The sequence below is a fragment of the Amblyomma mixtum genome, chromosome 8, assembly GCF_055824585.1.
Source record: "Amblyomma mixtum isolate Tamu chromosome 8, ASM5582458v1, whole genome shotgun sequence".
In the NCBI taxonomy this organism is placed as follows: Eukaryota; Metazoa; Arthropoda; class Arachnida; order Ixodida; family Ixodidae; genus Amblyomma; species Amblyomma mixtum.
The window spans coordinates 143878127-143891292 of NC_143019.1; the positions used below are offsets into that span (position 1 = coordinate 143878127).

The 13166-nt window shown below is 47.6% G+C and overlaps 1 protein-coding gene across 1 annotated transcript in view; it reads right to left on the reverse strand.

The window, feature by feature from the left end:
* The window catches only part of LOC149334686 (2-Hydroxyacid oxidase 1-like), a 95462-nt gene that overhangs the window by 82056 nt on the left and 240 nt on the right, over positions 1–13166 (reverse strand). The window lies entirely within an intron of this gene.

Sequence of the window (13166 nt, forward strand, 5' to 3'; positions counted from 1 at the left end):
TATTTCTGGATTTTAGCAAGGCATTTGATAAAGTTCCTCATGATAAACTAATTTTTAAAATGAAAGAAATTGGCATTCCTGATATTTTAGTGACATGGATTACTGCATACTTAAAAGACCGCAAACAGTTTGTTGAAGTGGGCGGACGACGTTCGGGCTCTCTTCCAGTTTCATCCGGTGTTCCCCAAGGAAGTGTTTTGGGCCCTCTGCTTTTTCTGATATTGATGATATTGTTCAAGTTGTTAACCCACCAGTGCATATTCGATTGTTCGCTGACGATTGCGTTCTATACCGAGAAATTACAAATAAGGAAGATCAATGTGACCTGGACAGAGCTTTGAACAATGTTTTCGAATGGTGCGACCGATGGGACATGATTCTGAATGCTGATAAATGTGTTTATATGCCGATAACCCGAAAAACCGTACGTCATAGCCACACATATAAATTAGGCTCTCTCCCTCTTAAACAAGTATCCAACTACAAATACCTAGGAGTAACGATAAGTAGCAACCTATCGTGGAACTTGCACATAAACAATATCTGCTCAGCTGCATTTCGAAAACTGTGTTGCTTAAGGCATAAACTTTAAAATGTTCCTTCTAACATTAAGCTACTTTGTTATTCTTCAATAATTAGACCTAAACTGGAATATGCATGCATAGTGTAGGACCCGTATACTAAATTTAACGTAAAAAATCTGGAAAGAATACAGAGAAGAGCCGTCAGGTTTATTTTTAATAAATATGCAAGGACTGACTCCCCAACCACTTTAATGGAGATTAATAAAATTGAACTACTTGAACATCGGAGAAGAAAGCTTAGGTTAGAATTTATTTCTCTCTTATTACATAACAAACTTGGTTTTGATCCCTCATCATACTTAACGCCGGCACCAACCAGACAAACTCGTCAACACCATCCCACTTCTCTAACCCCTATATTCGCTAGAACAGACACAAGTTTTCGTTCTTTCCACGCACAATAACAGATTGGAATCAGATAGTTAAATCATTGTCTCATAAGTTTTAACCAATTATTGCTGTATTGTGTTGTTCTTTTGTTTTTAACTGTTGCGTTTTTTGCCGTTTGATTGACTTGTTCGCCCACCCTGCTTGGACTCAGTGTCCGCAGTATTTTGTAAATAAATAAATAATATGGCGAGTACGGGGCTGCTGCAGAATGCGTAGGAGTTTATTTAGTAATTCTGGAATTACTCTACCTCTGCAAGCTCTAGTTTAAATACTTTGTTCATCTTCAGTAAATTGTGCTTTAAGAAAACCGGGCATGTTCCAACAGTTTTAAATTTTCAATGCAACGCAGTGCTTTTTTTGCAGTAACTCCAAGCCTGTGTAAGTTTTTGTTAGTAGTAGTGCCCCAAATTAACAAGCAGTGATGTAATGAGAATAACCTAAAGAAAAATATAATTGACTTAAGCTAAACTGGGGACCAAATGTCTAATTTTATACAAAATTTCAATATCTCTAGCGATATTTGTGTGATTCTTAATTACGTGATGTGTCCCACGTAACATTTCATCAAAAAGGACACCTAAAAACATATAAACGGAAACGCGTTCAAAGGCGACTTGGTACTTTATCTGGATACGAAAGTAATCAGGCTTATTTTGTGGTTTAAACACCACATATTGAGCCTTCTTCGCATTCAGTTCCAATTGCTTTCGCTTGAGCCGGCATAAGATCCGGGATAAGAGTTAATGGAGAATACCTGAGTAATTTGAGATTCGCTGATGACATTGCTTTGCTAAGCCACTCAGGACAAGAACTGCAAAGCATGATCAATCAGTTAGACAGGCAGAGCAGAACGGTGGGGCTAAGAATTAACATGCAGAAAACCAAAGTAATGTTCAGCAGCCTAGCAAGGGAACAGCAGTTCGCAATTGGTAGCGAGGTGCTGGAAGTAGTAAGAGAATATGTCTACTTAGGGCAGGCAGTGACCGCAGATCCGGATCATGACAGGGAAATAACTAGAAGAATAAGAATGGGATGGAGCGTATATGGCAGGTTCTCTCAGATCATGAATGGTAGTTTACCAATATCCTTCAAGAGAAAAGTATACAACAGCTGTATCTTACCGGTACTCACCTATGGGGCAGAAACGTGGAGGCTAACAAAGAGGGTTCAGCTTAAGTTGAGAACAACGCACCGAGCTATGGAAAGGAAAATGATAGGTGTAACGTTAAGAGATCGGAAGAGGGCGGAGTGGGTGAGGGGAAAAACGCGGGTTAATGACATCTTAGTTCAAATCAAAAGGAAGAAATGGGCTTGGGCAGGGCATGTAATGCGAAGGCAAGATAACCGCTGGTCCTTAAGGGTAACGGAGTGGATTCCAAGAGAAGGCAAACGTAGCAGGGGACGGCAGAAAGTTAGGTGGGCGGATGAGACTCAGAAATTTGTGGGGATACAGTGGCCGCAACTGGCAAAGGACAGGGTTAATTGGAGAGACATGGGAGAGGCCTTTGCCCTGCATTGGGTGTAGTCAGGCTGATGATGATGATGATGATGATGAGCCGGCATGAAAGTTCATGTAACCAGCTGTTCGAGAACGTTTCAAGAGTGGATAAATGTTTCCCTGAAAAAAAAAAATCAATCTGGTGTCGTAAGCGTACAGTATAATATCGCGTACATTTGATACACGGAAAATATATTTGATGTAAATTCTAAAAAATATGGTCATACATCAGAACCTTAAGGGAAACCATTTGTAATCGGTTCTAAGTTAGATGAATGTCTGTTAAGACTAGTAGATTGGAATCTATCAGATAGCTGCAGATCAAATTAAGAGCAACGCCACGGATGTCATAAAAGGGAATTTTGTAAAATAAAATTTCATGTTTAATAGAATAAGATACTTTTCTAAAATCAAAGAGCAGGCCTGCCACGTTACGGTCATTTTGAAAGTATCATTTCGCTTGTTTTTAAATCTTAGAAGGCCTATTTCAGTCAAACTATTTGCACGAAAACCATATTGCCATTTCACAAGAAACTGCCTTTCATTAAAGAATTCATTTAGTCTAGATTTTATCCCTTTTTCTAACACTTTTGAAAATACAGACAACACTGAGATAAGTATGTAATTGTTAATATCTTGTGGACCACCTTTATGTAAAATGCCCACTGTTGGAATTTTCACGCTGTCCGTAGCTAATCATGTAGCTAATGAACTGTTGCATATATGCTGCGAAGGAAGAGATATAAGGTCAGCAACGGATGCTATAGGAGAAGCCTTGATATTGTAGCGCACAGCGACGTTGTAAAGCGGAGGCGCTAAGGTCGGCGTTCCCAGCCGGCGAAAAAAGAAAATAACGTTGGACGGCGCGTGCTCATTGAATTTTTACCTAAAGTTACATGATTAGCTTGGCAATCAAAATTAATTCATTAGCTTGGCCCCAATTTACCTTCTTTTGGCTCTCCTCACTGAACCCCGGCCTATCCCCCGTCGTGGGTATGTGCCATGCCACTAAGTCAACAACAACAACAACAACAACAGGCTGTTCGGTTCGTGCAGCCTGCCACGCTGGACCTCTTGTTCTGGTGCTCTACAGTGCTCTACAGTTCTTGTTCTACAGTCTTGTTCTGGTGCTCTACAGTAAATTCTCTACAGTGGTGACTCCGGCCTATGAAATGACCGACCCCAGCAACCTACCGCCCTAGCGCGACCTTCCGCCTGACGCTACCTTGCGCCCACGGGACGTCCCAGCTCTCCAGCTCCGCCTGGCGGCCTTCTGGCCCAAGCATCCGCAGATCTGGTTCGCCCAGGTAGAAGCCATCTTCCACCTGCACCACGTCACCTCGGGGGCATCTCGGTTCGTCACTCACTTTCTAACCTGCCTCCTGAGGTGGCTCAAGAGGGGGCGGGTGTGATCGTTAGACCCTTTAACGCGTCGCTTGGCCACACTCTGTGGCAGTTTTTTCTGGGCGGGAAAGACGGAGACCGTCGCTCGCACGCTCATCCGCCTTCCCACGCGCATGGGCGGGTTTAGCCTATCCAACCTGCGCACAATGTGCAGCGTGCTCGCTGTCCAAGGCATCCACGACCTGGGTCAACGCCACTGACTACCCAGTCTTCTCGCCTACCTCTTCGGGACGTCGCGGCGCCTCTTTTTTGGTCACCTTGTAGGTCCTTCAGCCGAACAGCAGCCGGGGATCTTCCGGTATGTCTGCCGGACGGCCGAGTCTCTCACCGCTACCCTGCCCGAGGTCGACGTCTCTCAGACACAGGCCTCCCGCGTTTGTAAGCTCCTTGCCATCCAGGAGGCTACACCTGAACAGCTAGAGTGGAGCAGGCGGGTGCGGTGGCGACACTTAACGTCTCACACGCTTCCACCGGACGTCCGCGACTTCGGCTGGCTGCGAGGCTGGAGGGTCTTGCCTACGGGAGTCCACATCGCAGAGTGGGGCATCGCACCCTCTTCGCGGTGTCCGCAGTGCGTCGATACCGAGACTCTCGAGCACGCCATGCGAGTGTGTAGTGGCAAGAACGTTTTGGCGACTTATGTCGCGTATGTTTTTTGTTTCTCTCGACGCCCCAGCAGGCCGCGCGATACACTTGTGCGGCTGTTACTGTGTGTAGGTTCCTTTGTTTTTGGCGCCGCTTCCTTACAGGGCTGACCCCAGGATGTTGCAGCGAGTGCGAGCACGCCTGTTCCAGCAGGCGTGCTTAGACAGGGTGACGCTGCCGGAAGAAGAGTTCCTGCGACGGTGGAGCACACGCTTCATCGTCGCAAGCAGGGGCCGTGTGACGGTGAGGCTCCTGCCGTATTGAGTGTCGCGCGTCAGTGCAGTGCGCCAGGTTTTGTGCGCGGAATTGGTGCGCGATCTAACTCCCGCGTGCTTCATCCGCGCGTATGGAGCCTCCTGAACTCTTGTACTTCGGACACTTTGTGTTTTGGACACTTCCGTTGCTTGTGAGTGTATGTGTGCGCATCGGGCGACATCTGTCGCCGTAATGCGTTTTTCTGTTTTGTAGAGGGAAGGCTGTGTCCCTTTTATGCTCCTGGGTCCAAATAAACCTCTCTTCAGAGGGTATGTCTTTCTTTAGTCCAACGAGTCCGTGTGCGCCGTTACTGGACCGCTGGGTTACAGCGGTCACTGCGGGGCGTCCGACAGCGTACTGTTCCAACAAGCGTTGAGGATCTCAAACAAGGCATCAGCGTTTGCGATGTCGATTCTTCTGCGATGCTCAATCGCAACATTGTAGAGTTGGAGCGCCAGAGCCGAGCGCGTAAGCTTCGCACTTTGGGGCACGTTGCTTGTAAAAAAAATGAGGTCGAATTGTAGTCAGTGATAACAGTTATGGTGGCAGCAAACAGCCACGTCTCAAATTTTTTTAATGCCCAGATTACCCCGAATGTCTCCCTCTCGATTGCATCCCCCTGCATTTGCGATGGTGGGAACTTGTGACGGGCGAAGGCTATCCGCACCTCCGCGCCGTTTTCAGAGAGCTGCGCTAAACAGGTCCCGAGGGATAGGTGAAACCATCTCGCATAGCCTGAGATTTCTTCAGGGCACTCAAACATTCTGTAACATGTCAACGAAGACACTTCCGAGCAGTTCATACCACATCGTCTGTAATCACTGAGGCACGCAAGGCAAAATCGGCATAACTGCCGCACAAACAACATTCGCTCATGTCCACGTCGATAGTCTCTCAACAACGAGTCCTTCCAGTTCTGGATCCCCCATTCCCGACTACTGCACCCGCGCTTACTCGAGCCCTTTGTTTCCATTTCGAGACTCGCTACAAAGGATGGCTCCCGATCAGAGCATGGACAAGAAGTTAAAGGGGTTGTGAAAAGAAAATGAAGCTGCCCGGTTTTAATTCTTACTGCTTCCATAAACATTAGACATGCTGATTCCGAAATATTTCGACTCAATATTGTTACGAAGAAGACGACGCTGGCAGTGGCGCGGGACGAAGCGCTCGCGCTAGGCCAGCGGCCATTAAATCATCTCTTGTTCATGGTTCATCACGCCTCATTCTTCGGCTGGCCGCCACGTTACATTTGGTGTGAGGTGCTGGGGTCCCTTCATCGCCATCCTGGTCCCGGAGCTTCGGTGTCCCGCGCCTGCCGTGGACGTCGGCCGTGAGTGCCTGGTCCGCGCCGCCCTGCCTTGCCCCAGCCCGCCCGACCTGAACCGACTTCGCCGCTCACCCCAGCCCCGTCCCCCGCCCGGACCACAAGACACGAGGACCCAAGACCCGACCGACCCGAGACCCGACCGACCCAAGACCCTGCCCACACGTGAAGACACCGCCCCCCTGCCCCTGCCGTACGTTGCGTCCACGGACCTCGGCCGTCAGCTCCTGGCACCCTACGGCCCGGATGCTTCGTGGACCGGGACTCATCTGCCTATCATTTCATCCACCGTGGCGGCCAGCACTTCACCACCTTGCCACTTTCTCGCCTGGAAGCCCATCACCACCGTTTCGCTCATCCCTTCATCGACGTCTTCTTCTGTTTACGATCGGGACGATCGCTCGGTGGCCCCGGGTAATGTTACGAAGAAGACGACGCTGGCAGTGGCGCGGGACGGAGCGCTCGCGCTAGGCCAGCGGTCATTAAATCATCTCTTGTTCATGGTTCATCACGCCTCATTCTTCGGCTGGCCGCCACGTTACAATATTGAGTCTGCATTTTATAAAGCCCGTTCGAAATCGCTGCCTTTTTGCGCTCATGAAACGACCATGCGGTGCCGCCGGCCGGCACACGCATTACTCGACTACGCCACCTTAAGATCTTTAGAAACGTAAAGATATCTTCAACTTTCATTTACCCTAAAATAATAGCTTTATAAAAGAATCAGAAAGTAAAACAAAGTTTTCCTGTATCAGTGGCTCGATGTAGCCTTGCTACGTGGACATGTTCAGGTGGCGTTTCTTGACAGCGGCTGTTTGAGTCAGAGAATCGAGTTGAGCAAGGTCAGCCCATCTCGACGGCTTTCTGTTTACATGAACTCGATACGAACGAGTTGGTTATCGTGGCGCGCATCGGCTCCGCGCTTTTCTTCCTCGCTGCAGAAAAAATGCTTTCCCCAATCGTGAAAGAGAATTAGGCGTAATTTGCGTAAGGGGCTGCGAGTCAAACGACCCCTTGCGATAGAGATGAGGACTCGAGTCCACGAACGGGTTCGGGAGGTTCACGGTCGGGGCTTCCCGTAGGCAGAGGTGTCGCGGGCTCTCGGCATGACTGCTACTTGCTGGGCGCGCGACGCGCCGTTGCGAACGGCGTAACAACGACCGACAGAAGCTCGCCGCCTGCGCCCAACCGATGTCAATGACAGGCCGCACGCGGCGCGTCGCACTGACAAAGGGCACAATGCGAGCGCGCAGAGCGCCAGCGTCATAATGACATAGAGGCGCGGCCGGCCTGTCAGCATGCCGGCTGCCGGCGTCAGAAAAACACGCTAGTATTATTCGTTCACGTTCATAACAAGCCCTGAGATCGATTAATGCCAAAAATGAATCATATTTGAGGATCGTTGGTCAATGCCGAGTTGCTGGCAGTGTTGAATACTGCGATATAATCAAATTTATTCGCATGGCCGCTTTATTTGCTGCCTGGTCGCGGCTCGCCTGGCATCTGCTAGCTCCGCTGCTGAAGGCGTCGCGGAAATCGAAAATATCTTTATTTTATTATGGGTCAGGTTCACAGTTAAATGAGGGACGAGAGTAGTACCTTTTACAGTGCTGACCGGTTCAAAGCTCCGTCGTCTGCGGTATCGATGCGAAAACAAGTAGGCTTAGCGACGACCAGGGCCGCCGGGGAGCCTCGTAGTTCATCGCCCGGCGCGCCTGCAGGCGGCGTCGGTGCCGAAAGCTCGGCATGCTCTCATTGCTCGAATATAGCAGGCAGCCCTTCTGATAGCATGCCGTTTTTGTCTTTTCTGGTGCGAATATGAAATACATCGAATCTGCAGGCCGGCCGGTCAGCCTGGATCCCGTCCGCTGCGTCATAAAAATGAGCTAAAGATTGTTCTTCACGTAAGCAACAAACTGTGGGAGCAAGAGTTGTGGAAAATTAATCATTTTTGAGGATCGTTGAAAAATACCGAGTTGCTGGTAGAAGTAGCAACTGTAATACGATCAAATATCTTGCCACAACCGCTGCCCGGCCGTCGCGGTCCGGCTCGCGCGCCTGGCGTCCCCTAGCTCCGCTACTGAGCGCATCGCAAAAATGAGACGATGCTGTTGACAGTAAAGCGATGCCAAGAGTAGGCATTTTATTATAACCCAGGCTACTTCCGAAGTGCTGTCCACTGCGGCTTCGATGCGAAACAGGCCTAGCGACGACCAGGGCAGCCAGAGAGCAGTGCAGTTCGTCGCCTGGCGCGCCCGCGTCCAGCGCCGTTGTCACAGCCGCTCCTACCGCCTTAGCCGTGGTCTACCCGCTTTTGCTCACGCCTGAATGTAGAGCTCTTACGGGTTACCAGTGCGCATGCGCAGAACGAGACGGGTCGGCGTGTACGTACGAGGGATTCCGATTTTTACGTTGAGGTCTTTGTGTTGCTTGCGTGCGTACAGCTGACAACATGGGGGCCCCCTGCCCGCCCGCTTCACAGCGATAACAGCCTCGTGGACGCATCTACGGTGGACGCATCACGTAAGTCATATTAAACGTAGCATAGCACAATTAATTGCTATGCTGAATAAACATCGCACGCTGTTACCTTAAAAACTTAAACGTCAGTTATACTTTTCTACTATTCATTCTAGATTACACTATTGTCTACTTATCTGGGGCGTCACTTCTAGGGCTAACTTGGAAACTCTATTCCGAAAGCAGAAAAAGTGTCTTCGTATTATTCATAACCTATCGATGTACGAACATACCTCTGAGTACTTTCACCAGGACAGTATTTTGAGTGTCACCAGTCTATATAAACAAAAGTTATCCGAAAAAGCATTTTTAGAATTCATAAGTAATCGTGAGAACTTTTTTTCTATATATACTAATACCACAACTAACTACACCTTAAGAGCTAGGAACTTTATTAAGGCTAAAACTAGAACAAACTACGGCAATCAGCTTTTACAGTGGCATATTCCTAACTTACTTAATAATGAGCACGCTTTATTTGATATCATGCAAGATTCCTCAACCATTTCCATATTCAGAAAGAAATCAAAACTGTATTTTTCCAACAATTGACTATTGTTTTTTGTAATTTATTTTCTGTTTTTTTTTTTCGATTGTCATACAATTTCATGCGTTGCAAGGATTTTTTATTCCCACTTTGCTTTTGGCCTTCCTGTATCTTCATTTCTCCTGTTGCATTATTTATACCTATTAAGTTGCATTGATTTATTGTATGTATAATTGTGTTTATTGCATATATAAGTATGTATATGTGTGTATTATGTGTATCTATGTATACATTTTTTCTGTGCACTGTTGTCTGCTGTGCTCGTGGTGCCAGGGGCCTAGTCAGGCGGGTATAGTCTCGCCTTTCGCTCCGGCGCCATGACAATCTTGTATTGTCAGAATTTAATAAACTTCAAACTTCAAACTTCGCTAATCCCTCGTCATAATATCGCCTTCTAAACTGTCGTATTCGCCTTCAATTAGCCCATTCTTACCCCCTCGCATAACGTTTCAAGCGACAAATATATTGCCACGTTTCAGCAGGCAGCCGCTGGGCTGCTGCTCTTCGCAAGTCGCGTGCACCGGCGAGTGAAAGAAGATCGGTCCCGGCCTCCTCTGGGTGCTCTTGGCTTCTTCTCCGGTGCCGTCCAGGTTAACCCCCCATTGAAGCCTTTCGGTTACGAGCCCCAACGGCTACGTAACACTGGTGGAGGTGCATTCAAGATCCCATGTCCCGTACCTCTTCTCGCATGTGTGTGTGTGTGGTTTTTGGCGCCTTTATATAGCATTGATATCCACAGTTGTAACACGAAAAAATGTCATCCCCTGATTTAAGCAATTCCGTGGTACATGAAAGACCAGATCTGAAACCATGCTGTACACAGAAGTTATTATTTTCCAGATTTTTTTTTCCAGATGTTTTTTTCCAGATGTTTTCCAGATGTTTTTCGAGTATTTGCAGTCTACCCTTGTGAGGAAAACTGGACAGAAATTTGAAACCTAAACTTTGGTTGCGGATTGGAACTATCTTCCAATGTGTAGGAAGTCTAGCAATGTTGTATAACCAAGTAGTGAGCTGCCACTTCAAAATGTAATACGGGATACAGTCAGGACCCTTGAACATTAAGCATTTACCGTTCCTTCAAAATGCCACTATGTGTAACGATGACTGGTGGCAGAGGCGAAGAAATTACTTGAGCGATTTCAGGAAGTTCTGCGCAAAAGGGAGCGCTAGAAACAGATGGACAATACGCGTCGAAACAACAACCCTTCTCGCAATCATCAGTGACGTCAGCTCCGTCAAGTGATAACTTGTGGAACGCCAGTCCGCTCCCGTCCATGCCATTTTTAAATTTTCCATAGCTTGTCCCATAGAGAATATCCGGACCGACCTGACCAGGACAAAGACAGAAAGGTGAGCCAGTGAAGATGCAGCCAAGATTCAGGAAAAAGAGAAGGAAGGAAAGGCAAGAACTCAGCGCCGTGTATATGTCCTCTTTTCAGGCAGCTTCTGAAAAATGAACGACTTGCACCAGTTAACCGGTCAGAATAGGCAGACTTTTGGCACAGCCATGTTAGAGTTGGGTGTACAGGTGGCTGCGTACCGTATATGTTTAGCTGCTTATTCCCAGTGACCGAAAGAGAATTGAATGAGGGAAAAATAGAGCGAAACAATGCAGCCCAATTGCCGATGATTAAATACAGGAAAGCAGGCCAGGGTCATGTTACCACCGGCCGACCTCTCCACCTTTCCCTCATTAAAATTCCTTTCTCTCTCTCTCTCTCAGGAAAGTGGAGGAGAAACCTCGAAGGTCGGATGAAAGCTACATAGTGGGAGCACGCAGAGGAGGACACACTGAATTTGGTTCTAAAAACGAAAAAATTCGGCGAAAACAGCTGTGCATACTTGAAGCTGTGCAGAAAACATATTGCGAAAGAAATGACGTAAGCCTGCGCAGCTGGTCTTGGAATGGTCGCTAATGTAGAGATTATTTTAAAGCACGATTCAACGTGGACTGCAGATAAATTCGAACGCTGCGGCCATTAAATGGCTGCGTGTGAAACTGATCTGGTCAGGTAATCGGTGTGAGATGCATGTTGGGTTTTCTACAGGTAATTTGAGACAGAAATGGTAATAGCGCTGCAATAAGACGTACGCAAGAAAGACTGACACAGGACACGCGCTAACTTCATCTGATTTTATTTACTGCAAAGCCAGCAAATATATGGAAAATTCAAGGCATGCGCAAAATACACCGGTACAACAGGCATCAACAAAACCGTTCAAGATACGATATCTCAGTCTTGAAAAGGCGAACCGAGGTATCACTCACGCAATCTAATCCCCTCTTCCTAATGTGGTATGCTTCCAAAAGCTCCCGCGCCTTCGTATCTCCACTCCTGCCCAGAATCTTTATCTCCCGAAGCCGTGGCTCACACTTCTTGCATTGCTGGCATCTTTTTTGCCCCGGCCCATGTTCTGCCGCACGATTACACACGAAGCACTCAGCGCAGTGCTGCGAAAGATGTGCACCTCCTAGATTTGTTAGCGATCGTGCGTGCTCAGCCGCGCGGTCATTAACGCACCGCCCCGTTTGTCCCACATAGGCTTTTCCGCAGGACAGTGGTATTTCATACACCACACCTGTGCAGCACTTCACGTACTGCTTGCCATGCTTTTTGTTGCAGGAGCTCTTTTTATCCCTCCCAATGCGCGCGCATAGCTGGCCAAGCTTTCGTGGGGCAGAAAACACGACCGGCACGCCATGTCGCTTTGCCACTTTCTTCACATTGTGCGCGACCCTGTGCACATAAGGCACCACTTCTGGTCTCACGGACTGTTTGTTCGGCTCAGTCGACTTGTGAAACATCGCACACTTGATTTTTCTTAGGAGGGCTTCAGCAACTGCTGTGATAACCGTGCATGGGAACCCTGCCGAAACCAACCGATCAACTTGCGTATCAAAACTCGCCTGCATAGCATGGTGACACGACTTCACGAGAGCCGACTGAAGGCAGAGGCGAGCAATGGCGCGTTCTACAGTTTTCGAATGTGCTGATGTGTAAGGCAATAGCTCCTTCTGGGCTCGAGGGGAGTAACGCCAACAAACATGATCCTCGCCCAGGGTAATATTAAGATCTAAAAACTGTAAGCACCCCCCTTTGGGTAGCTCATCAGTGAACACCAACCCCCTCCCCTCTTTTTGGAAGTTGGCTAAAACTGTGCTTACAGCATCCGTGTAGGTCAAGTTTTTTTGTTTTTTAAAAACAACTAAAAAATTGTCAACATACCTAAATACTTTTAGTACTCCCGTCCCTTTTAAGCTTAGTTCTAGGGCGCGGTCAATGAATGCTATAAATGTTAGTAAGAACTGGAGCTACGCAGGATCCGATGCAAATCCCTTGTCTTTGGCGGTAAAATTTGTTGTCAAATGAGACAAACGTCACACTAAGATAAAATTCAAGCAACTTGATAAAATCACAAACTGACACGCCTGAGGAGTTCTGGAATCCAACAGCACCGCTACTTTCTATGGCATCCCTCACGGAAGTGAACAAGGCATCGTGGGGCACCGAATAAAACAAGTCTTCTACATCCACAGAAAAAACATAACCAATAGAGGCATTTCCCTCCAGAAGCCTAACAACATCTTAGCGCATGTCCTGTGTCAGTCTTTCTTGTGTACGTCTTATTGCAGCGCTATTACCATTTCTGTCTCAAATAATGCACCATCTAGCCCAAATTGACGTTCTTCTAAATCTTCTACAGGTAAGGAAATGGCCCGGCGCGTTGGTGGCATTTCTGAACCAAACTTGAAGGTACCATGGAACAACGGACACGTAGTCGTACGTGTATCAAAACGTCGAGTTGGGCAAGTTGGTATGGATTCATAATGAAACAGCGCAGAGGACGACGGACCAGAGGAAGGATAGCACAGGACGAGCGCTGAGTCGCAATGCAAATATGAAGGTTTAAAAAATGCATGTTGTGCGTTAGCGCTCGTCCTGTGTCATCCTTTCTCTGGTCCGTCGTCTTTTGCGCTATTTTATTACGAATTTA